The sequence below is a fragment of the Heterocephalus glaber genome, unplaced genomic scaffold (genome assembly GCF_053883595.1).
Source record: "Heterocephalus glaber isolate CG9 unplaced genomic scaffold, H.glaber_assembly_v1.0 deba00000738, whole genome shotgun sequence".
Classification (NCBI taxonomy): domain Eukaryota; kingdom Metazoa; phylum Chordata; class Mammalia; order Rodentia; family Bathyergidae; genus Heterocephalus; species Heterocephalus glaber.
The window spans coordinates 11,633,419-11,658,649 of NW_028258161.1; the positions used below are offsets into that span (position 1 = coordinate 11,633,419).

The 25,231-nt window shown below is 43.4% G+C and overlaps 1 long non-coding RNA gene, 1 other non-coding gene and 1 pseudogene across 2 annotated transcripts in view; 1 reads left to right on the forward strand and 2 right to left on the reverse strand.

The window, feature by feature from the left end:
- LOC110345228 (uncharacterized) overlaps window positions 1-24,838 on the reverse strand; it is a 106,748-nt gene extending 81,910 nt beyond the window's left edge. Inside the window, exon 1 of the long non-coding RNA XR_002388416.2 lies at window positions 22,443-24,838. This is a non-coding gene — a long non-coding RNA (uncharacterized LOC110345228). The remainder of the gene's footprint in view (window positions 1-22,442) is intronic.
- Window positions 13,733-13,919, reverse strand: LOC147829142 (U2 spliceosomal RNA). The gene has a single exon (XR_015449598.1). It is a non-coding gene; the product is annotated as a U2 spliceosomal RNA (small nuclear RNA).
- Window positions 16,409-16,988, forward strand: LOC106010809 (translationally-controlled tumor protein-like; annotated as a pseudogene).
- Window positions 24,839-25,231: the final 393 nt, after the last annotated feature.

Here is a 25,231-nt window from a genome sequence, read left to right on the forward strand (position 1 = left end):
ATTAATCAATGGGGTGGTAGTGCCTATACCCATTGGCAACTAACCCACATATTCTCTTATCTCAAATTCCAGAGGACAAAGAATGGTTTGTGATGCTAGATTGACTGATTAATTGATGATTGATTTTGGTTTTTTGAGACGGGAATCTCACTATGTAGTTCAAGCTGGCCTTGAACTACCTAGCCTAGGCTGACCTCAAACGCATGGCAATCCTCCTCTCTCAGCCTCCTGAGTGTAAGGATAACAGGCATGTGCCATCATATCCGGCTGGCGCTAGATTTAAGAGATGTTTTTTTCATTTCCCTTTACACCCTGACTCTCAATCTCTTTTTGCCTTTGAAGACTTTTCATAACTGGGTTTCTCAGTTGACGTGGAAAGTATTACCCTTAGGATTTAGAGATAGACCTTGCCTGCTATCACATGATTTGCCCTGTTTTGAATACTCTAAAGTTAAGATCTTACAACATGTAGATGGTATTTCGTTATGTGCCTCTTCAGAAGAACTGCCAGGTCAGGGCACTCAGGCTTTACTAAACTTCTTAGTGGACAAAGGTTACAAAGGTCTCCTGGCCCAAGGCACAACTCTTTAGCCTTGAAATAAAGTACATGGGCCTGATTATACTTGAAGGTACTCAGACTGTGGTAGGAAAGAAGCTAATACTTTCCTTCCCATCGCCAAAAATGAGAGAGTGTCTTGCTTACTTTCCTCCTTGCTGAGACAAAATACTCAACACCCAAAGTTAAAGGAGGAAAAGTTTATTTCAGCTCACAATCTGTAAAGGCTTCAGTCCATAGTTGGCTGGCTCCAAGACAGAGTGGCATGGGAGAGCAGCATCACAGAGGAGAAACAGTCCATGACAAAGCAGGGCAGGTAGAAGACAGCAAAGCAGCTAAGTAGCAGACAACAGTAGCAACAAGCCTGCCTTTATATTTCATTCAGGCTACATGCCATTTCAGCAGTGCCATCCACACCCAGGGTGGGGTACCCTTAATCCCACCATCACACACCCTAGATCCAGCCAGTCTGAAAAGCCCCACCTATGATTGCCTGAGGCTTTGTGGGAACATCTAGATACAAATCATAACAGAGGGTTTTTGGGAATTTCCAGTTTCTGTCACCTCTGGATTGTGAGATACCATGGCCCCTTTACCACCAAATACAAGAAACTCAGAAGGCTAACACTCATATTTTGATCTGGGAATCTGACTCACAATTGAGATCTCAAAAGCTCAATCAGGCACTTCTAGATGCTCCAGTCTTAAGCCTCCCAGTTGGACATCATTTCAATGCATGTGTTAGTGAAAGAGATGACATGGCCCTTGGAGGTTTAACACATGACTGGGGATCCATCCAACAGCTGGTGGGATATCTGAGTCAGGAACTAGACATTGTGGTGAAAGGATGGCCTGCCTGACTTATAGCTGTGGCAACAGTGGCTTGTTTAGTACCAGAAGCTTCTAAAGTTGACTCTGGGAAAGGATCTTGCTGTATTTGCTCTTGATAATGTGGCCAGGTTCATCATCTCTAGGGAAAGTTTATGGTTGTCCTATAATTGACTTCTCCAGTGATGGAGAAGCTTTTAATTACAAACAGCCAGCTGTAGCACGAGTGCCATAGGTTTGCCACCACTATACAAGGCTCTTCTTTTAGAGGGACTGCCCATTCAGATAAAGACCTACTCCTCCTAAATCCAGCCACCTTTGTGCCAAAAGAGGACAGCAATTTAGAACACAACTGGGAACAAGTAATTCTCCACACTCATGCTGTAAGAGAGGACCTATTAGACACTTCCCTCATAGACCCTGATTTAACTCTTTTTTTGTGCCAGAAGCTCACATATGGAGTCAGGCTGACAGGATATGCTGTAGTAACTGCAGGAGATGCTTGAAAGCTCCTCACTTGCCCCTAGAACAAGCACTCAGCAGAGCTCATAGCCCCGACAAGAACCTTACAGCTCAGTAAAGAGCAGAGTTAACATTTATACTGACTCAAACTGTCCTTTTTTAATTTTACATGGCCATGAGGCCATATGGAAAGAAACATTTATTGCCAACAGGTCTCATATAAAAATATCATAAAGACATAGACAAACTTCTATCATCTGTCTACTTGCCATCAGAGGTGGCAGTTGTACATTATAAGGGACATCAGAGGGAAGGTAGGCAGTGTACTAGGGCAGCCATTGACAGATGCCACAGCAAAACAGGCAACATAAAGGCTCTCTTTCCAGGCTCCCTTCATCTGTGAGGGACCTCTGGAATAGACCCAACCCAAATATACTCAAGAAGAATTTGAACAGGCCTTATCCTGAGGATGTCAATTTCTCCCATAAAGATGACTAGAATATGATGATAGAAAGCTGTTCCTTCCAACTGCCAACCAGCAGAAGGTTATTAAAACTCTTCCTCAAGCATTTTATCTAAGAAAGGATAAAACTTATCAGCAGACACAAAAATTATTCCTGGAAAGGGACTCTCTCAAACTATTCAACAGGTGGTCAAGACCTGTGAAGTTTGACAAAAAGTAATCCTCTTAATAGAATCATAGTTCCCCCTGGCATACAGAGACATGGAAGATACCCTGGGAAAGATTGGCAACTTGATTTCATTCATATTCTCAAGAATAAAGGGATGAAACAGTTGATCTGGATGGACACATTTACCAACTGGGTTTAAGCTTCCCCTTGCAAGACAGAAAAGGCACAAAAAGAAGTGGTAAAAGTCTGGGTCTCAAATCACTCCTAGATTTGGCCTTCTCAAAAGTTTACAAAGTCACCACTGCCCCTTTTACAAGCCTGAAGTTACATGGGGCATCTCTCAAGTACTAGATATTCTTCATCATCTTCATTGTGCTTGGAGACCCCAATCATCAGGAAAGATCAAAATAAGGAACAAAACTCTAAAGAGACACCTTCAAAAGCTGGCCCAGGAGATTCACCTTCTGTGGCCCACTTTACTTCTACTAGCTTTAATTAGAATGAGAAATCCACCTTAAACTCTAGGCCTGAGTCCTTTTGAAATGTTGTATGGATGAGGTATTTAACTCATGATCCTTTTGTTGACCAGAAAATGGTCAGTTTAAACCATGTTAGTCTGTGGCTCCTGAACAACATGACCTGGCACCTAAATACTCCTTCAAGCCAGTGGAAGACTTAGAACTTCTATTTTAAGAAAAAGACCTCTTCCTCAGGTAAGTGAATGTTAATTCTCATAGTCATTATGCCCTCTCTAATACAACCTGTAACAGGAGAATCAAACTCCTTTTAATATGGGCCCAAGAATATGCTGAAGCAGTTCAATGGAGGGCATGCTGGATCTGTGGATTACTTTTCTTATCAAGCACCTTAGGACTCCATGGTGAGTATCTTCTCTCCGAAGTCTGTCAGATAGCCCACCACTCCAAAGTAACTGACTGGCTCATAAATTCCACCTTACAAATTCCAGGGCATAACAAGACCTTTTCAAAGAATAGCATACAGGCTGCTATGTGGTCAACAGTCAAGCCCCAGTCATCCACATTTTTGGGTCACAGCCCTCTCATTCCATCTAATAATCAAAGATATAAAGATGGATATTTTCAAGTGTAGGATGACTATTTTCAAGTGTGGGCTGACTCCTGACATCTTAGTCAGAGTTCCTCCATGCTGGGGAGAAAAGAATCATTTCTATGCAAATTGACCAAACATTACCAAGCCTATGGGGTAGGCAGCCCATGAGCAATGCCTGCATGTGGTAGTTTTCCAGGCTCAAGTTTGGTTTTCAACTGATTGGACTAACAATCCTGGGGTTAGATGGGGAGCTCCAGAAAGAAGTCATCAGCTTTGTGGGACTAACACATGGCCTTGGTTGCCACTTGGATGAATAGGATTTAGGATTTGCCTGGCTACAAGGCAGAAGCACCACCCAGCCAGCCAACCTACTATACCTTCAACACTAGTGGTCCTGATGTGTATTTTGCTGGTGTGACCACCTCGTCTCCACTTTTATCTCTTCTCCAGGATTAGAGGGTGCCATTTTACACATAGAATCACTAGCTAAATACACTAGGTGAGCTCTTAATGACACACAACAACGACTATCTCTTTTAAATACTGAAGCTAGTAAGACAGGTGGTTCTTCAAAACTGGACTACTTTAGGTATCTTAACAACTGCTGGGCCAGGGCTTTAGCTCAGTGGTTTTGCTGCTTGCTGTGCAAGTGCAAGGACCCAAGTTCGATTCCTGGTACCAAAAACAAAAACATCTGCCCAGGGTGAAACCTGTGCCATTATTAAAACCGAGTGTTGTGCTTATATTCCTGATAACTCTGAAAATGTTTCATTGGCCCTTCCAGAACTTCACCAACAAGTACATGCTGTGTCTAGTCCCGAGATCCCGTGGGAAACATCTTTACAGGGGCCTGTCACCACTTTCACCACATTGCATTGGTAGAAGCCCCTACTGATTATTAGAGCTGTCATTCTTTTAGGGCTATTATTTGGAACTTGCATATTTAACTGTTCAGTATGCTGTCTCTTCCAGATCAAAAGCCATCCACATCCACCTTCAAATAATAGTGATGCTTGACAACAATTGGAAGCCCTTACATAGGCCCTCTGGAGTGTGCTCCTGGCTCCCCAAACCATTACTGGGACCCTACACAGCAGGAAGGAGTTAGACTGGTGTCTTAGTTACTTTTCTCATGACTGAGACAAAATATCCGACACCCAAAGTTGAAGGAGAGCCTTATTTCAGCTCACAGTTGGTAGGGGTTTCAGTCCATAATTGGCTAGCTCTAAGGTGGGGCAGCATAGCAGAGGGGCATCACAGAAGAGAAACAGTTTATGGCATGGCAGGCAGAAGGCAGCAAGTAGCAAGCAGCAGCTTGCCTTCTTTCTGTCCCTTTATATTCCATCCAGGATACAAGCCTATTGCTTGGTGCCAGCCACCCTCAGGGTGAGGCTTCCATTATCCATGCCCAGAACTACGCTAAACTCATTTAGTTATCACACACCCTAGATCCAGCCATCTCCAAAGAGCCCCACCCATGAGTGCATGAGGGCTTTTGGGGGACATCAAGATACAAGCCATAGCAACCGGTCATCGCCCATTTTACCTCAATTAGGAACACTTCAGTCATTAGGGACATTTCTTCAGAGGGGGCATATTCTAGACAGGCAAGTTAGAAAGAAGATAGCAAGCAGCTAGAAAGGCACTGGGCCCAAGATGGAGTCAGAACGATCAGGCCTTCATCAGGTAAACAGGAGCCTAAGGTCTAGAGTTAATAAGAATCAGATGAGCAATTAAGGCCAGGATTGTAACAAGCGAGATGATGGATTACCACTAGGACAACTTCTGCTCCTACCTATCTGGAAAATGTTTTTCTTTCTCACTTTGTTCTTTTAATAAATCACTTGGATAGCACAGAAGCCAAGAAGCACCTGTGGACTTACCCTTGCTATGTGCTCTGACTCCTTTCTAGTTTAAGTAAGCTTGTTTTAGTCTTACAGGTTGACCTTAGTTTGACTCTGAGTGGTCTGAATCCTGGTCATTGTTTTTTGGTATAAAAACTTCTAGAGAAACAGTCCCCATGGCAATACACTTTCAGATCCTCTCCTGACAACTGGGAGCTATTTCTCTCTTCTTAATAAACATTTGTCCTGTGTATTTCCTTTGTCCTTCACTTCATTCTTTGACTTTATGAGACATGGACTCAGATTATGCCATGACAATTCAATCCATTGAGGGCTTAAATAGAACAAAAAGGTAGTAGGAGGAGGATTTTGATCTCTACCTGACTGCTTAAGCTGGGATGTGGATTTTCTGCCCTTGGTGCTACTGGTTTTCAGACCTTTAGATTTAGATTAGAATGTGCACTATCAGCTCTCAGGACTTCGACTTAACCACTGATTTCTTTGGTTTCCAGCTTATGATGGCAGATCACAGGACTTCTCAGCCTCCATAACTGCATGAGTTGATACCTTATGTTATGGTTTACATCTAGATGTCCTCCCAAGGCCTCATGTGCTCGTAGGTGGGACTTCAGGGAGGTGACTGAGTCACTGGGAGCATGGCCGGGAAGGGTGTATCTTCTCCACTTCTTCCTTGCTTTCTCTGCTTCCCACCATCATTCCATAAGCAAGCCCCCTCTGCCATGCTCCTCTGCCTTGCCACCTTGCCTTGAAGCCAGTCAACTATGGACTGAAACCTCTAGAAACTGTGAGTAAAAATAAACCTCTCCTCTTTTAATTTGTAGGTGCTGGGTATTGTGTCCCAGTGATGAGAAAGCAACTAAGATTTTGGTACCAGAGAAGTGGGGTCATTGCTGTGATGCTACCTCATCATGTGGTTCAGATTCCTTTGAAACTGGCCTGCAGGAAGAGTTTAGAAAGGTTTGAAGATGTCGCCTATAGAAGCAGTCCTAGAATGCTACAGGACAAGCTTGATGGGAGATTCTGGTCAGAGTTCAGAAAACCAGAAGGCTGATAGAAATACAGCTGGTAAAGACCAGGCTCAAGAGGTTTCTGGTGGGAAGAAAGACTCCATTGGCAGTTGGACTCCAGGCCACGTGTGTTATGTATTCTCTGGCAGAAAATTTGTCTGCATTTTGTTCACGTCCAAAGACTTTGTGGGAGACTAAGGGTAATGGACTAATCTTGTGGAAGAAAATTTCAAGACAGCCTAATTTTGAGGTGGTGGCATGGCTACTGTTTGGGGACTTTAGCCAGCTCTACGTTGAGAATTAAGAGTAAATGATCCCACTGAATGATTTTAAATGTTTTGAGTTTGGCCAGAAAGGAGGTTCCAGTAAAGTTGGGGCCTGCAAAGATGGAGCAGGGAAGAGCTTGATTGCTGAAAAGATTAGCATTAAAAAGGAGCCAAGTACTTTGAAATAAGATAATAGGAAAAATGGCTTGAGGGCATGTGCAAGACAACACTCTTCCCAGGCTCAAGCATTTAACACAGAAGGACTCTGATTTGAGAAGAGTCCCAGGGCACTCTGTTGGACAAGGGCCACCCAGGGAATTGATTCCCCAGGATTCAGTTTACTATGCTCAGCCATCCAGACACTTGGAGGCTTCTGCAAGCACCAGCAAGATGCAAAAGGGCTTAGTTACTGCTCCAGGTGGTAGCAGACCTTGCTGTCATCCATGTGGTACTGGTTTTAGGTGCATGCAGAATGCAAGAGTTGTAGAGTCAGGAAGGTTTCCACCCAAATTTCATAAGAAGGCCTAGAAGGCCAGGGAGTTTTCCTCTGAGAGACCGGTTTGTGAAAAGTGCAGTAGAGGCTCCAGAAAGTTGGAAAAGCCAGGAACATGAAACATCTGAGAAAAACTACAAAGAGTGACCGAAGCCAGCCAAAAGAGAGGCCATGAGGGTTACGACCACTGTCAGGGCCATAAATACGGGGCCACACCAGACCTTTGGAGTTTACATCTCACCCCAATTTACCCGGGGTCATGGACATGGAACTGCAGGATTTAATGCTTTCCCAGCTGGGTTTCAGTCTTGTTTTGGTCCCATTCCTTTATATTCTCTGATTTCTCCCTTTTGGAATGGAAATGTTTGTCCTATGTCATTGTAAGTTGGAAGTGTTTCACTTTCTTTTCATTTGTACAGGGGCTGGCAGCTAAGTTTGCCTTAAATCTCAGAGGAGACTTTGCACTTGGACTTTTAAGCAAGGCTGAAACTGTTAGGACCTCGGTGACTCATAGAGATGGACTCAATGTATTTTGCATAAAGGGATATAAATGAGTATTTTGGGGCCAGGGACGGGATATTAAGGTTTATATCTAAAATGCCCTCCAAGCCCTTATAGATGGGAAGGTGACTGGTTTATGAGGGCCTATAGCTGGCTTGCAGTTAGGAGGTGGGATCCGGTTGGAAGAAGTGAATCACTAGGGGTCGTGGCCTGGATCTATCTTTTCCATGCTTTCCCCTTGATCTCTCTCCCATCTTCCTTCTGTCACACCATGAGCAATTTCTCCTCTACCTCTACCACCACCCACTCTGCCTTGGAGTCAGCTGACTATGGACTGAAACTCTACAAGCTGCAAGCCAAAATAAGAATTCCTCTTTAGAGTTGTGGTTGTCAGGTACTGTGCCTCAGCAATAAGAAAGCAGCTATAACACTTTATAATTAATCTCTGCATAGAGTATCACACATATATATCATACATGTATGTTGGTTCTGTTTCTCTGAAAAACCTAGACCACAACCCACAATGCCCACTTGTTAGCCATCCTCATCTCCTAGTGGAATCCATATAGCTCAGTTAAGAAAAATAAGAATTACAGTAATACCTTGGTTCACAAACACTTCTGTTTGCAAACAATTCCATTTACAAACAAAAACATTTGGCAAAATTTTACTTCTGTTCGCAAACTCCACCCTGGGTGACAAACACAACCATGGCCATCTTCCCTACACAAACACAAATACAGCCATCTTCCCCCAAACCATGCAACAAATTAAGTCCATAAACTGAGGTACCAGTATACCTATTTGTAAGTCTCCTTCTATAAAATAACGTTGATTTAAATAAAATCCAAAAGAAAAAATGGGGAGGGGGAATAAGCAAAGAAAACCCAAGTTCCTAAATTTGTAGCCTAATTCTGAATCAATCCTCATCCTTCTAAAACTCTGGCACAGACTGTTTCACCTGAAATCATTTCTCTACAAACTAAACAAGGTTTTACCCGAGACCCAAATTTCTGCTTCACAGCCTCTAGTCCCATTGGATCAGCTTTGTGTCTCCCTCTAAGTGCAACATTTAGACTGGGAATCATGGCTGTCTTCCACTGAAAAGCTTATCTTATGCTTCATTCCTCTGAGTAAACAGAATTCCAGCTCAGTCTGCCAGAAATACTGTACTCTAGCCAAGTTTGGCAGGCGTTAAGGGTTTAGGGTTCTTCTCTGTATTCTCAGCTCCAAACTGGCTAGAACTATCTCTACTCCCCATAGCCCACCAGGCTCTCAGCCATTTTTGTCATATACAATCTCCCTGCTCAGTCCAGTGCTCACTTTGCACCTGAATGCCCAGATTGGAGCCAGGATATCATTTGTACCAGACTTCCAGATGGCTTCACAGCTCATTTCAATATCATGGTCTCAGAGGTTCGTGTCCATGGCAAGCTGGTTTCATTGTTTTTAGGCCAGTGGCAAAGCAGAAACATCATGGCGGAAAGACATGGTAGAGAAAACTTCATGGTGGCCAGAAAGGAGAAAGAGAGGAAGGAAAAGCCAGAGTGAAGAGGCCTCGGACTAGATATACCTTTCAAAGGCATAGCCCCAGTGAACTACTTCCTCCAACTGGGTCCCACTTCCTAATAGCCCATTCAGCTATACACTCATTAATAGATTAATCCATTGATGAAGTTGTCATCCTCATGATACAATCACCTCTCTAGACATAATCTCTGAGTACTGCTGCACTGTGGACCAACCCCTTAATACATGAGTATTTGGGAACATTTCATATTTAAACCATAACAGGGTGTGGCTCATTATAGGTCTTTGCCTCTGTTCCAAAATCCAACCACCTCCATTAATTTGGGAGGAGACAATGCAATGTAATTTTCCTGGCTCAGTCTCTGAGAATGAGTCTCAATATCATTAATGAACCAAAGGCAAACCAGATATTGGCATACAGAGAGAACCAATTAACAGCAAGAACTATGTTTCCCTGGCAATAGCAACAAAATCAGCAGCAACAATAATAGCATCAAAGACTCTCTAGATATTGACATACCATAGAACCAATAATATACTACCCTTAGGTATATAAAAAGGATCTATAATTATATTGTAAACACTAAGACAAATCATATATTGACATACAGTAAACAGCTACTGAATGCAACAACTGTCCACTAACAGTAGAAAAGAATTCAACAGTAATAGCGTAGCGTTAACTATCTAAAGATTAGTAAAACTTAATGGTTATGGTAGTAAAGGTAGAGGGGGTGAGGAATGGGAGAATAAAATAAGTAAATTTTGAAAAATTAAGTGATAGAAGATGAGAAAAGAGAAAAGTGAGAAAAAGGATCCTATTAAGGAGCAAAAACTTAACAGAATTAGATAAAAGTAACAGAAGAGAACAAGAAAAAAGAAAAATTTTTAAAAGCTTAAAAAAAAATCCAGGAAGAAAAAAAAAGGAAATGAACCAAAAAATCCTCTGTATTTTTGAATGAATGGTTTCTTTCCAGGTTCTACAATCTTGGGATCCAGCAAGTCATGGTTTTATCCACCTATCTTTATGGCCTATGAGTTTGTGAGGTGTTCCCCTCTTGCTCCGGAAGCCTTTCTGTCTGCACACCCCAGACTGTGGCAAGCATCCAAGCTGAGGCATAGCCTTGCTTATGTTAGCAGATGGTAAAAGTAAACAGACCAGTGATCTCTGTGCTGGATGTAGGCAGCTGGTGAGGGTTCAATCAGACTGTTGGACTTAATACCAGTACCTTCAGACTCAGTCACCTCTGAAAGCCACACATGCCTGGCCTGGCTTCTGACCATGGAGGGCAGGGCCCCATGTCCTTCCCAAGATGAGCTTAAACTCAGAAGTAGGGGTGGGAGTTTGTGTCTAGCCCCCATTCTCTCCACAACTGTGGCCATCTCCCACCATCTCCTCACTGTGGTAGGATGTCATATTTTTCTCACTGCTGGAAAAAAAAAATAACCAACATTCACAAGTTAAAAAAGGACAGGTTTATTTCAGCTCACAGTTTGTAGAGGTTTCAGTCCATACTCAGCTGGCTTCAAGACAAGGTAGTCTGGCAGAGGGCCATCACAGAGGAGAAATGGTTCATGGTGTAGCAGGTAGAAGGCAGCAAGCAGAAGAAGCAGCAGCAATCCTGTCTTCTTTCTTTCCCCTTATATTCCATACAGAATATATTGATTGCTGCCATCCATACCCAGGATGCGACTTCCATCATCCACACCCTTAATCCCAATGCCACACATCCTAATCCAGCTTTAAACACCCATGACCCAGTCATCTCCCAAAAGCCCCCACCTTTGAGTACAGGAGGCTTTGGAGGGACATCTAAACACAAGCCATAACATAGGGTAACACTGGAAATCTTGAATGAAGTGAAGTTGATTGTAGTTATTCTGTGGCTCTGTCCTAAACAATTAATTCCTTCCCAAAGTAGTTTTTGATGAAACTCTTTCAAACATAGCAGGCACTGCACCGGATTTCTTCTTCAGATCTATCCTGCTGTGCAGAAGGGGTCACTTTTGGAGTGAAACTCCATGCTGTTTTTTGCAGTTTACAATACTTGTCGGCTTCTTTGGGGGCTAACACTGCTGGTCTATCATTTCTCCCTGGAGCTGCCATCCCTCTGGGCTTCCTTTGCTTCTGTGAAGACAGGTCCCCCTTCTTGGGAGTCAAGGTGAGCTTTCCAGGCAGCTTCATTCTTTTTCTCTGCATTGTCCTCTATTTCTCCAGCTTGCCTGTAGTTTCTAGTTTTGTCAGCTCCCTCTCAGTTCCTGGAGAGCTACTTTTTTCTGCTTCATGTCAGTGTATCAGGGCAGCTCAATGATGTTCTTGCACATGGCTCTGCCTCTATTTTGTATAACCCTACACTGCCTTCCCAGGGTGCTTGGAAGAAAGAATAACAAGGAGGGGCTCCTATACCTGCCTCCTAAGCATCTCCTCTCTCCTCTTTCCCTTCCCCCCAGAAAGATTAGACAAGCTCTGGCTCCCTATCTTGACTCCCTACTTACAATATATTAAAATTTAGCATGACCCTCTATTCTCTTTCATATGCAGAAAATTGGCATTTGGAGTTAAAGTCTTGATCAGACTCTTTTCTTTTTTGAGACAGGGTCTCATTATGTAGTTCATGCTGGCCTTGAATTAACTATGTAGCCCAGGCTATAGCTCCAGGCTGACATCAAACTCATGGTGCTCCTCCTGCCTCAGCCTCCTGAGTGCTAGGCACCATGCTTACATCAGAGTCACTTTTTAAAACAACTGTTTAAGTATTTATGCTTCTAAAAGGTCTTAAGGGAGTAGGGGAAGTGGGAGAGGTAGGAGAAAGGAAAGAAGGGAAAAGAAGAAATATGAGAAAAGGAAAAAAATGGAAACAAAGTCTTTGTAAATAGGGAAGGGTGGAGGGGGTGAAGGGAGGCCAGGAGAATGGGGGAAAAAATAAGAAGCAAGATACATTATATAAAGGTACAAGATCACAATGATGAATGTAACTGTATTGTATACCTAAAATGTACCAATAAACTTTATGAAAAAAAAAGTATGCTTCTTCCAGAGAGACAGAATATTTGGTTTTCTCCTCACCTGTAATGTTAGCAACCACTGATAATTATTACCTAGATCTGCCACTTACTTAGGGTTTCAAATAGTGATATGCTAATTCTGGAATACTTCCTTGAAGAACCAACCCATCCCCTTCAATTATTTAGTTACCTTATGGCCCCTAAGTCCTTCAACAAAACCTGGATCATCCTTGATAACGCATTTTCTGGTTTGAGAAGATGTCCCCACATTCCTTTTGTACATTTCCTCCTACAGAACTGGGATCAGCATTTTCTCTAAGATTATCTGAGTTTTTGTACTCAGAAATAGCATCCAGATGCCACAGTCTGTGTACAGGAGGGGTCACAGGTACCAGCTAAGTCATTATGTGCTATGTCAGTGGAAAGAGTAAAAAATACACAAATATTTTTTAAAAAATAAAATGCATTATAAATTCAGATTGATACTTCCAACCCAATTTCAAATTATTTTTTAAACCTTTGATTCTTTTATTTTTAATAGTGAAAATCCTAGTTCTAAATGACACCAACCTAAGTATTTGTTTTTTCTCACAGTCCACACATAACTGTCTCAGTGCAACAATTTCAACACTATCATCAACAGTATGAGGACTGAAAATGTTAAGATTTACTTTGCAGTATTTCAGGTCTTTATGATATATCCCACTAGGAACGAACCGTCAATTAGTTTTCAGCGACTTTAAATAATTCCTCTTTTCATGCCACCAATTCAGTACTCAGGGTCTCTTTAAAAATTTTAAATCATTTTCAGGGTGGCTTTAAAAATGTATAATCTTGTTTTATAGTGATATCAAGTCTACAAAGTAAGATATATTCAGAGAAGTAGCTTTTATTCCTGACTTTCCCCTTTGTTCCTCTGCCCTGCATAGGTAATATTTTGTTATTTTTTTGGCTTATTCATTCCTTTTGTAATTTAAGAAAACATTTCATTTGCATTTTCTCCCCCTTTTATAAAAATGGTAGCATAAAGTATTTATTTTCATCTACCTTACGTTTTGTTCACTTAACAATATGAACTAAAGATCACTCTTTGTTCTTTTTTACAGCTGCAAAATACCTTGTGGTTATTCCACAATGTTTTCCACCCATCTCCTGAAGATGGCCATTTGGGTTGCTTCTGGTTCTCTGTTTTAACAGTGTTCCTGGGTCAAAGGTCAAGGGTCAGTGCGCATGTACTCTTGCTAGATACTGGCGAATTCCCCTCCATAGCAGTTGTACCATCTTGCATTCCTGCTGGCAACAAAAGAGGGTGTCTTTTCCCTCATAGTCTTGCAAGAATGTATAGTTAGAGCCAGGGATTTAGCTCAGTGGTTCCTCCACCTGCCTGGCAAGAGCAAGGTCCCGAGTTCAATCCCCGGTTCCAAAAAAAAGAATGTATAAAGTTGGACTTTTTACCCAATCTGATAAGTGAGAGTTGGTACCTCATTTTACTGTTTTTCCTTTTTATCTCCCCACAAAGGGTACAATTTACCTGGGGGTACTGCAATTTTGGGATAATGTATGGAGTGGACAGCAAGCTCTTATTCTACCTTTCTGCACCAAAAATCCATTTAATGTATTGTCTTGAATAGAGGATGTATTAGATAGTAATTAGTAAGAACAGATACTATTCTTGGTCTTAGCCAAAAGACCAAGAAGCAATTCATTATGTTTTTATGCTCAATGTTAACATCTTCACATGTAACCCCATCATGTGGGAATGTGCCTGAGAAGTAGTTTTCATTGGGGAAGTAGAAGGGATAGGGAAGTCTCTTTCTGAATGACTTTGACTCATCTGTTGGACTCAGTTTATCAGAGTTGGGACATCAAAGGGTCTAAACAAGATAGAGATTTGTTATTTTTCCATTGGTTTTTAAAAGGAGTGATTTATTTTGACAGCAAGACAGGAGGGATAGAAGAGATGAATGCATAGGAAAGCTAATTAATGGTTGCGGATAATCAGAACACTATTTCAGATTTTAGCAGTTAGGGTTCAGTTTTCAGAGTTTTAGAGTTGACAGGTGAGAAGCTACGATACAGGAGTGAGTGCCCAGGCTGTGAATGTCTGTCTTCTCCAAGCTCTGCCCTCCCTTCCTATCCTATGATAGTCTGGCAACCCTGCATGAGTCTATTTTACTGCTTTTCCTCGCCTGATGGTGCCCAGCTCTCAATTCTGTGTGCCATTGTTGGGCAAGATTTGATTCGTATCAGTTGTAATGAGGGATCAAACTAACAGGATTTATTCATCACCATATTTAATATCCACATCTCCAAGGGCCATTCCACCCCGACATATCATGATGATGATTCACAATGAGCTTTCAGGAGTTAGAGGAGAAAGAAACAGGTTCCTCTTTAATTCTATTCCTAAACTCTGTGGAACCAAACTCAAGTCATCCTAAGAGGGGGAACCACCTGCTTTCATTAAGCAATCTCCCTTCCTGGGTGTCTCCTTTTCCTGCTTGCCCCCAGAGAACCTTTAAAGACAGGAATAGAATTGGTTAATGATGTGGCACTTTTGGTTGGCTGACACTTCTGTTAAATTGTGGTACACCACAGCGTGAGGATGTGTTGAAATCAAACCACAGGCATTATTGCTGCACACTTAGATTTGATATTCCAACCAGTAGGAGAGGATTATTTCAAAACTATTTTCAGTTAAAGGGGGTTTGTGGGAAGTAGAGAGCAATGTACCAGAACTATTTGTGGAGCTCTTCAAAAAACCCAAAATATGCATCCCAATCCAGCTCTCTCTCACCCTTCTCAATGAGAGTTTCTTGAAGTGTGAGGTAGGCAATTTTGTTATGGAAAACTTGGTCTACTATACAGTCCCTGAGTGAGAGGTAAGTAGGGCTTCTAACTTACAGTGCTTGGTGAAGAGAGGTCAATGGCAACTTCTTCTTCCAATAACTTAAAACATTCAACAAAGCCCACAGTACACCTTGTAGAAGAGTGGAAGACAGAATTCCTGCCTTGCTGAAGCTTATACTCTAGCAGAACGATCCTGAACTCATACATGAGATACATGGACAGAAAGTTCATAGTGCAAAGCAGGATAGGGTAAGTGCTGTATCTCATGCCCTTCAGTCCTTGAGGACACAACTGACCATCCATCCTCAGGGTGGAAGAATGCTTCAGTCATCTCTGAGGTCACCCAGGTACAGTGGGTTAAAAGTGCTGTGAACAGACAATGACTATTCAGGCATCAGAAGGGGCGTCCTCACCCCCATGGCACCGAGTCCCCCCCTCTCCCGACAGCCAGAGGAGTCCACAGCGTTGGAAAGATGCCCCTCCAAGGACAGTGCTGGACTACAGCCGCCCCCAAATGACATAACTAAGACCTCATCTCGTCCACATGCAGAGTACTTTGCTGGAGGCCAGAAGCCTAGGTGAGGAGTGAGAAGTTCACCTGGTCAGGTGCACTGAAGGCCCCTGAGGAGTCATTCTGACCTCACACTGTCCTAGTTCAACTTTCCCTTCCTTAGCCAGGATAGGTACAAGTTTGGTACAAGAAGCGCATTCTTCTTCTGTAGGAAGAAGGCTTATAGACCCTTCTTTGCTCAAAATCCTTTCCCTTGGAAACTGCCCACAGTGTAGTCTATTATAAAAGCTGACCGAGCCACATGACACGAGTGAGGCAGCAATCTAAGGCCATGTGGTACAGACAAGGCCTCTGTGCATCCTGCATTCATGGACTCAACCCATTCGGGCCAAAAAAATGGGAGAAGAAACATTCATCTCTACTATCTTGATATTATTCCCTGAACAATGCGGTTTAACAACTATTTACACAAGACCCTGTATTACTGTAATTATTATAAATAATCTACAGGGGATTTAAAGTACAGAGGAGAACTGAATAGGTTCTGTGCAAATGTTATGCCATTTTATATGAGATTTGAGCACTGCAGAATTGGGTATCGGTGGGGGTTCCGGAACCAGTTCCCTGAGGATATCAAGGGGTGACTGTAGCCAATTTCCTTGGTCATAGTGGTTCAGGAGTTGACATATGACTCAAGCTAGAAAAAAAACAGTCTTCTTCTGTGCCGCTCTGGTTGCACTGTGCTCGCTCTGAGCTCCGGGCTCCTGCTAAGCTAGAGCGGCCGCGTCTCCCTTCAGCCACTGTCACGATTATCTATCGGGACCTCATCAGCCACAGTGAGATGTTCTCTGACATTTACAAGATCCGGGAGATCATGGGCGGGCTGTGCCTGGAGGTGGAGGGCAAGATGGTCAGCAGAACAGAGGGTAACATTGATGACTCACTCATTGGTGGAAATGCCTCTGCTGAAGGCCCGGAGGGCGAAGGAACAGAAAGTACAGTAGTCACTGGTGTGGATATTGTCGTGAACCATCACTTGTAGGAAACCAGCTTCACAAAAGAGGCCTACAAGAAGTACATCAAAGATTATATGAAATCAATCAAAGGCAAACTTGAAGAACAAAGACCAGAAAGAGTAAAGTCTTTTATGACAGGGCTACAGAACAAATCAAGCACATCCTTGCTAATTTCAAAAACTATCAGTTCTTTATTGGTGCAAATATGAATCCAGATGGCATGGTTGCTCTCCTGGACTACCGTGAGGATGGTGTGACCCCATTTGTGATTTTCTTTAAGGATGGTTTAGAAATGGAAAAATGTTAATGGATTTGACGGTTACCTTGAATCTATCACTTGTCATAACTGGCTGCTGCTTGTCATCCACACAACACTGGGATTTTAGACAGACGGGACTGATGTCATCTTGAAAGCTTCGTTTATTTTGACTGTGATTTATTTGGAGTGGAGGCATTGTTTTTTAGGGGGAAAAAACATGTCATGTAGGTTGTCTAAAAATAAAGTGCATTTAAACTCAAAAAAAAAAAAAACCAAACCAGTCTTCCCTGTCTTCAGAGCTCTCCCAGAAATTTTCTCCCTGTGCTGTGATCAGCTATTTGTGAGGCCTGGACTAGCAGGGACTTCTTTCCCTATACTTGGGAAAACCTTTATAGAGAAAGGAAAAATGAAAAGATAGAGATCCCTGGATACCTCTAAAGACAGCTTAAACACTTGGACTTTTCAGTTAGACGAGCCAATAAATTTCCTTTTTTTCTCCCCTTAAACTATTTTGAGCTGTGATTTTGTCATTTGTAACAAAAAGAATATTATCTTGATTAATAATCTATTACAGTCACCAGATTTATCAAATAGAGGCTGTCCAAGCTTGAATACCTTATTAAGTTTTTTATAATGTCTTCCATGTTTATCCCAAATATTACCCTATCCTGATATTACAATATTACCTATACTAAAACATTTCACTGGTTATCTGGAATTCAAATTTAAGTGGGCATCCTATTTATTTGTCAGTATTACCTGGGATACGTTATTTGCACCCATAGCATTTTAAATTCTCTGCTTAGAAAGGAGGCAAGACAGCTGGGGATTTAGCTCAGTGGTTTCGCTGCCTGCTGCACAAGCACAAGGACCTGAGTTAGATCCCCGGTACCAAAAAAAAAAGAAAGAAAGAAAAGAGGCAAGAAGTCAGCCAGCGGATTAGCTGTTAGAAAGCAAGGAGTTTATATGGAGCCAGGATTGGGATCAGCATCCTGGTCAAATCTTCTCCAAATCAACTCTGCTTTGTATAAAGCAGCCAAGAAAGGTAAGGAGCCCTGGATCTGCCTATATAATCCTTGTCAGATCATCAGACATATAAATGCTTCAGCTGGCCATGGTTTCCTACTTGTGCTACACATTAGAATCACCTAAGGGAGGTTTTAAACGTCCCAATGCCGGACTCCCAGCCCTGACCAGTGAAGTCAGAAGCAATGAAGATTCACAAAGGTGATTTCATTGTACTGTGAAGGTCAAGAGCCACTAGCTTGGCCCTTAAGAAGACTCAGCCAAATTGCAGAAGTTAATACAAGAAATGAGAAAGGTCCTCCTCAGTTGGGCAGCCACCAGGAGAAGGAATCAGCTAAGGAATGGGCTGGCCACTGCTGGGTTACCTTGCTGGCTCCTGTGGATCGGAATTTCAGGCTTGCTGGCGCATGGTCATATGGGTGGCCGGTGATTAGGCCACAGGAAGTGGGCACGGAGACCACCTTGGCTCCCTGTAGTGGGTGCCAGAATAAATAAGGCATCTAGTTTGGAGATCCAGCAGACTGCACGCCTGCAGTTCGGCTCGGTTTCTCAGAGCAAGGATGAATCCTCACTAGAAGGCTCTGAGGGAGTGGGGGTCTAGGCCAGGCAGGGAAAGAGTGTTTATGAGACGGGTTTCTGTGGCACTGAAGAACAACCTTTCTTTCCCACTCTCCCTGCGGGCAGACCACCCACCCCAGACTGCAGATCTGCCAGGGCACATCCCTGCTGGATCCAGGTCCTGATGTACAGCTTGCTATTTCGGTGCTTCATTCTCGGAAGTGGAAACCCTTCTTAGAGCCTCAAAATCATCACCAACAAGGCACAGGGCAAGAGGGGGAGTAGCCTCACCCATCCTTCCATCTGCCCAGGCCACACCCTCCCCTGGAGGGAAACAGCTATCACAGGGATCCTTGATTAAATTTTCCAAACTTTCAGCGTTCTGCTCAGCATCCAACAACCATTGTAGGCTAAAAGGAATACCCAGAACTGTCTCTGACTGAACGGACTTGGCTCACTGCCCCTGGAAGCCACTGTGAAGACTGCTATTGGGCCAGACGCCTCTGAAGCCGAGGGCTGAGGGAGCATCTCTCCTCAAGGTGCATGGGCCTCACTGAAGCTCTGCTGAGTCCAGGGCTGCCCGGTGGAGTTCTGCTCCCAGGGCTTCAGGCCTTCCCCAGGAGCACCCTTAGCTCTTAAATGCTGAGCTCTGTTCTGCACCAGTGCTTGTACACGCAGAAAAGTAAGTCTTAAAGAAATGGCCAGAGGGAGAGCAGAGCTTAGACAAAGGGGAATGAACTTGAAACAAGCAGTGCTCGGATGCTTGGGCCTTGATGAGAAGTACGCAGGGATGAACTGCATTAGGGAAAATCTTCCTATTCACTCCTCGGGCGTCTGTGATTGGCAGAAAGGCTGACCTGCCAAGAGCCACCACTGCTGTCCCCCTCGGTGACCCAGGGATTCACCCCCCCTCAGTGATTCATCAAATCATGCAGCAGGTTTTTGATTTTGCTTTGCAGCGCTGGGCAAACCCAGGGTCCCGCACTTGACAGCCAAGTACTGTACCGCCGAGCTACACCCTCAGCTCCAGAAAGGAGCCAGGGAGTGCTGGCCGGTACACCGGGTCATGGTGCTGGTGAGGTACATCGTCACCGTCCGTGCTCTCCTCTTCCTCCCATCCACTCCCCACTGTGTACACGTGAAACAAAACAGCTGGGGTCAGAGAAAGCAAGAGCACGCTGCTACTCATCCAAAGTGGAGAAATCAACCTAGGAGTCTCCTGACACGTTTCCCCAGCACGTGTTCTCCAAGTGTGAATCAGGAGGAGGCGTTTAAGAACACCACAAGCTGATTCACATCCACCTCATCTTCCCCGGGAAGGCAAGATGGCACATACTCATCTCAGGTGTGTTGGGGCACCTTGCCCTGCTTTAACTCAATTTAATGTCCATGACTTTTTTCACTGTAGCAGCAAATCACTTCAGGGGGGCCTGCCAGAGGACAATCTATCAGTGCCCCCTTTTTTGGCATTACTGTTACTGGGTGGTGGGTCACAGGGGAATTATTTCCAGGTTCTTGGTGTCCTGAACAAAGAATTGGATGAGGCTTAAGAAAAGGTAGCGGGGGTGTTTATTTATGGAAGGTGGAAAAGAAGTACACTCAGTACAGAAGTACAGTGTGAGAGCAGCCCTGAGGATAAAGGACAGGGTTCTTTTACATTCAATATTGCAAATTAAAACAATACCAAGATTCCACCTCCCTCCAGAAAGAATGGCTATTACAAGAAATCAGCCAATAACAAATGCTGGCGGGGCTGTGGGGAAAGAGCAACCCTGCTCCACTGCTGGTGGGAGTGTAGACTGGTGCAACCACTGTGGAAATCAGTGTGGAGATTCCTCAAAAAACTAAAACCAGAGGTTCCATTCGACCCAGCTATTCCCCTTCTTGGTATCTGCTATGGTATGTGTCTAGATGTCCTCCCAAAGCCTCATGCGGTCATAGGTGGCTTTTTCAGAGGTGGCTGAATCTAGAGTGTGTGATGCTGGGATGAAGGCTGTGTGATTACTAAACCAGTCCACTGATTGGTTTGGCACCACCCTAATCTCAGTAGTCTGGATAACATAAAGGAACAGAAAGACGCTGTTAAGGTCCCTTGTTGCTTTTTCTGACTTCTGCCTATGTGCTACGCCACTCTGCCTTGGAGCCAGCCGACTATGGACTGAAACCTCTACAGAGCCAAATAAACCTTTCCTCCTTTAACTTTGGGTGTCTGGTATTTTGTCTCAGCAACAAAAAAAGTAACTAACACAGTATCCTTCCAAAAGAATTAAAAGCATCATACCAAAGTGATATATGCACACCCATGTTTATAGCAGCACAGTTTGCAATAACTAAATCTGGGAAACAGCCCACATGCCCATCAACCGATGAATGAGGAAAGATGTGGGGGTTTTTATATACAATGGAGTATTATAAAGGAGGATAAGCTTGAGACATTTCTAACTAAGTGGATGCACCTTGAGACCGTACTCTTAAGTGAAATAAATCAGGCACACATGTTTAAGTACCAAATTGTTTCCTTGGTGTGAGAAACTAAAAGTGGAAATAAGGACTAAAATGTGTAATAGATATTGGAAAATGGGAAGAAAATGTTCAGATGAGAAGGGGGACAAGGAAGAGGGGAGGGGGAAAGGAAGGGAGGGACAAGAAAAAGAGAATAGAAGGAAAATATGGAAACAGAGCTTTTGTAAATAAGGAGGGGAAAAGGGGATGAAGGGAGTGAGGGGGAATGGGAAAAAGAGCAGCAGCAAGATCTATCATGTACAGGTACAAATTCTCTATGAAGAGCATTATCATGTATATCAAATGTACCAATACATACTCTGCTTCAAAAAAAAATAAGGCTAGTTATAAAAACAAAGTTATTAAAACCCTATTGTTTCAGGTAAAAATGCAAATGGTACAGAAGGATACAAAGTCAAAGGGCTGACACTCCCCCCGACCCCTGCAGCCACCATCCCAGCTCTCTAGACTGAATCACTACTCAAATATCCTCTGTGGAATTCACCCAGGAAGGCTTTCCCCTAATGGCCAAGTCAGAGCTGGAACCCCCTCCCTCAGGAGCTGCCTGGCTTGTGAATTACTGTTTGCTCAAATACACTCTGCAGTATTTAAAAAAAACATTCCCGGCTTTGTTTCTCCCTCGTGCAAATAAGGCATCAGGACAGTTGTCCCACCAAAAGCTCATGTGGCCTGGCACCAGATTTGAATTGCCCCATCTAGAGTCACTTGGCTTCCTGCCAGGTGTAAGTGATGAACGGAAAACAGCGCTTTTCTGGTCTGCTCTGCATACGATGGTCAGGAGCTGCAGAGTCTTCCTGGACCCTGGGTCTCCATGCTTTGTTTTTTTTATTTTTATTTTTTGGAGACAGGCTCTCGCTAGGTAGTTCAGGCTGACCTTGAACTCACTGTGTAGCCCAGGCTGGCCTCAAATTCACAGCAATCCTCCTGCCTCGGCCTCCCAAGTGCTGGGATTACAGCCTACCAAGGCTGGCAGGATTACATTCTACCCAGGCTGCTTCGTTCCAGCCCTGTTCTCCTACCTCATTACTGGGGGTTATACTGGGGTCTTCACTGAACAACATCCTATCACCAGCCCTTTCTAATTAATCACTTTTAAGTTTTAACACAGGGTCTCACTAATGTGCTTAATTGCCCAGGCTGGGCTTGAATTTGATCTCCTCCTATTTCAGGCTTCCCGGGTGCTGGGATTACAGGCCTGTGCCACTAATGACCAGCAAAAAAAAAAACACTTTTTTTTGTACCGGGGATTGAACTCAGGTCCTTGCACTTGCACAGCAGGCAGCGAAACCACTGAGCTAAATCCCATTTTTTTAAGAGACTAGATATTGCCAACTACTCTCAGCTACTTTACAGGGATCACCTTGGGGCCAAGGTTCACCTTGCAGTCAGGGAGCATAGATTTCCCCAGACAAGAAAGTGTAGGGGAAAAGCCACAGTGATTACAAGAAAAAGCAAAGGCCACCCTAGGGCCCTGGGTCTTACCTTCTAGGTGTAGGATGACACCGGAAGGTGCCCTGTCCAGCGCTCCTGAGCCCCGTAGAGCTGTAACAGGCCAGGCTGCTGAGGCACTGCCTTTTGCACTGGAGCGACAGGGTAAGAAGTGCTCCAGGCACCAACTCAAGCAGAGGGGAATCATCTGTTTCCACCTAACAGCAGGGGGCGCTGTCCAAAGGGGGAGGAAATTAAAGGCTTTTATCCCAAAGAAGCTCTGTCATTAGGGTGGGCATAACACCAAGGAATTAGTTGGCTGGGCAGCCAGCCTCCTGACAGTTACTACCTGTAGCACCTGTGTTGTATAGCTAACACCAGTGCTAGCCTTTGCCTGAATTCCACACCTGTTGCTGCAGTCAGCAAACTACCACAGGCTCAAGAAAGCCAGGTCTTCCTGCAGAAGATGCAAGGTGGATGCTAGGGCTTGTTATTCAAGGTGTGCACCCATATCTCCTGGAGCTTGCTAGAGATGCAGAATATCAGTCTCCCTCCTCCACCCAACTGAATGAGCCATAATGCATTTTACGAAGGTGCCCAGGTGTTTCATATGCACGTGCGAGCTGGGAAATATTGTACTAGGAACTAGGGGAGGTGGTTAGGCTTCTGGTTAAGCATTTTAACTGCGTCTCCATTTTCTTTCTTCCGTTTACTTTTTGGCCCACATGGTCCCCACATCAATCAGCACCCAGACTGGAACTAGAAACAGATTGACAGTTTCGTTAATATCTGCTTCACCATAAAGGTTAGCATAAGGCAGCCATCCTATGGTAGGTTGGGTTTTTAAGACAATCACTAAGAGGTCTGGATATCAACTCCTAAGTACTTTGCCTGCCATACAGGAGTGTCTTAGTTGTGGTCTAGACCTGCAGACTGGTTAGAGAGTTTTCTGATTCCTAAGCATTCTAAGCCTTGTCCAGAGACTGGTGAGCATGTCTCAGACAGGTACTACGACTCCTCAGCTACTACAAAGATGTAGATGCTGCTTTGATTAATAAAATACTAATTCATTTTAAGAGCTTTTTACACTATCTTCTCTTAGTCAATTCTGCTCATTAGTACACAGAATTCCATGAAAAGGTGTAATAAATTTCTGGAGTTTGGGGACTCCTCTGCTGGTCTGGGGCTTTCTGGGGTGCTTTATCCAAGAAAGACATTAGTCTGTATTTTCCATTCAGTTTTGCATTTTCAAAAGATTTAAGTTTTTGTTGAGCTTTAAATACAAACATTAACCTTGACATTATCCTCTTATTTTTCAGAGAAGTAAGGTCTTTAGGGGAACTGTTTGTACCTAGATTATGATTATAATGTTCATGTAGCATGATTTAGAGGGATAAAAAGATCAAGGGCAGGAAGGATAAAGGTGGAGCTAAGAAAGAAGGAACTGGCTCTAACGTTCCTACTTTCAGTCTTGCAAGTTTCCAATATGCATGTGGTCATATCCCTAATTGTAAGCATCCCTAACAATAGACCTCTTCCATGTAGAGCTACATATTTTTATATCATAACTCTTTCAGTTACAACACTTAAAATAAAAGAATTTAGGGAAACTTGAGATAAGACTTTCAATTTTCTGTACTACAAACCCTTAAATCATAATAAAAATACAGAACACACTGGCCACTTTAATGTAACACAGATAAAACCTTCCTTCTATGGAAGAGTATTTTTTTCTTCTTGTCCGTTCAGTTTTCTTCCTTTTGATATATTTTGTGTGTATTTATATAAGTAGCTATAGTACTACGTGTTTATGATTTCCAAATATGTAAATATTCATGTATTAGGAGCATGCTCAAAAGTAGCTCAGCACTAGGATGCACAATTAACCCTTTTTAGAGAATGGTGAATGAGATGAATGTTCCTGAGATGAGTCTTGCTGACTTTTGTCAACCAGTGGAAAAGTCCTCTTACTGCCATTATATAGAACCAGTGTCACGTCACCAGCATTTTCTGAACCTGAGTCATGCTTGTTAACATTCGAGCTTGTTACTTTAACACCAGATTTGGAAAGAAGCAGCAGGAAATGTAAACTTCATGAGTAGTAGAACAATTTTTAAATTTTTTTTTATTTTTTAATATATATATTTATTGGTACATTTTTAGGTAGTAGTAGAACAATTTTACCTCACGGTCTTCCCTTCTTTGGGCTGGTATCCAAATCTGAAAAATCTTGAAATTCAGTTTCAACTGAAGACTTTTTTTTTGCATGTTATTCAGGAAGCAAGCAGTCTACCTAACTTAGCAACACGCTCTTCCAGGCAGAGAGCAAGACTCAAGGGAGTGGCTTAATAAGACCCTGTCTCAAAACTGAAAAATTAAAAGGGCTGAGGATGTTGCCTGGTGTGCAGGCCCTATGTTCAATGCCCAGCACTGAAAAGAGAGAAAGTTAAAAGCACCTTTGAGACAGATCTGTCGAATCCACCTCTCAACTCAAGGTGGTGTGTGGTCACTCAGCTGCAGGTCCCGCTGGCTCCACCTCGGCTGCGCTTGACAATTACAAGATCTTGATGGAATCTGTGGGCCTCTGCATTTTCTGACTTCTCCCACAGTGATTCAATATTCGGTCAGGGAAGAGAACCAAAGGAAGAGACTCCCTGGAGTCCTCTGCTGCTACTCAAAGCGTGGCCAGGACCAGGGGCCACCCACATCCTGGGAGTGTCTGGCGTGAAGCAGCTGCTGTAGCCCCAGGAGAGAGGTGTGAGGCCCGGCTGGGGAAGTGGGCTGTCCTCTGGCGAGTGAAGTTCCTCCCAGGTGCGTCGCCCTATGCCGCTGTCGACTTAGGG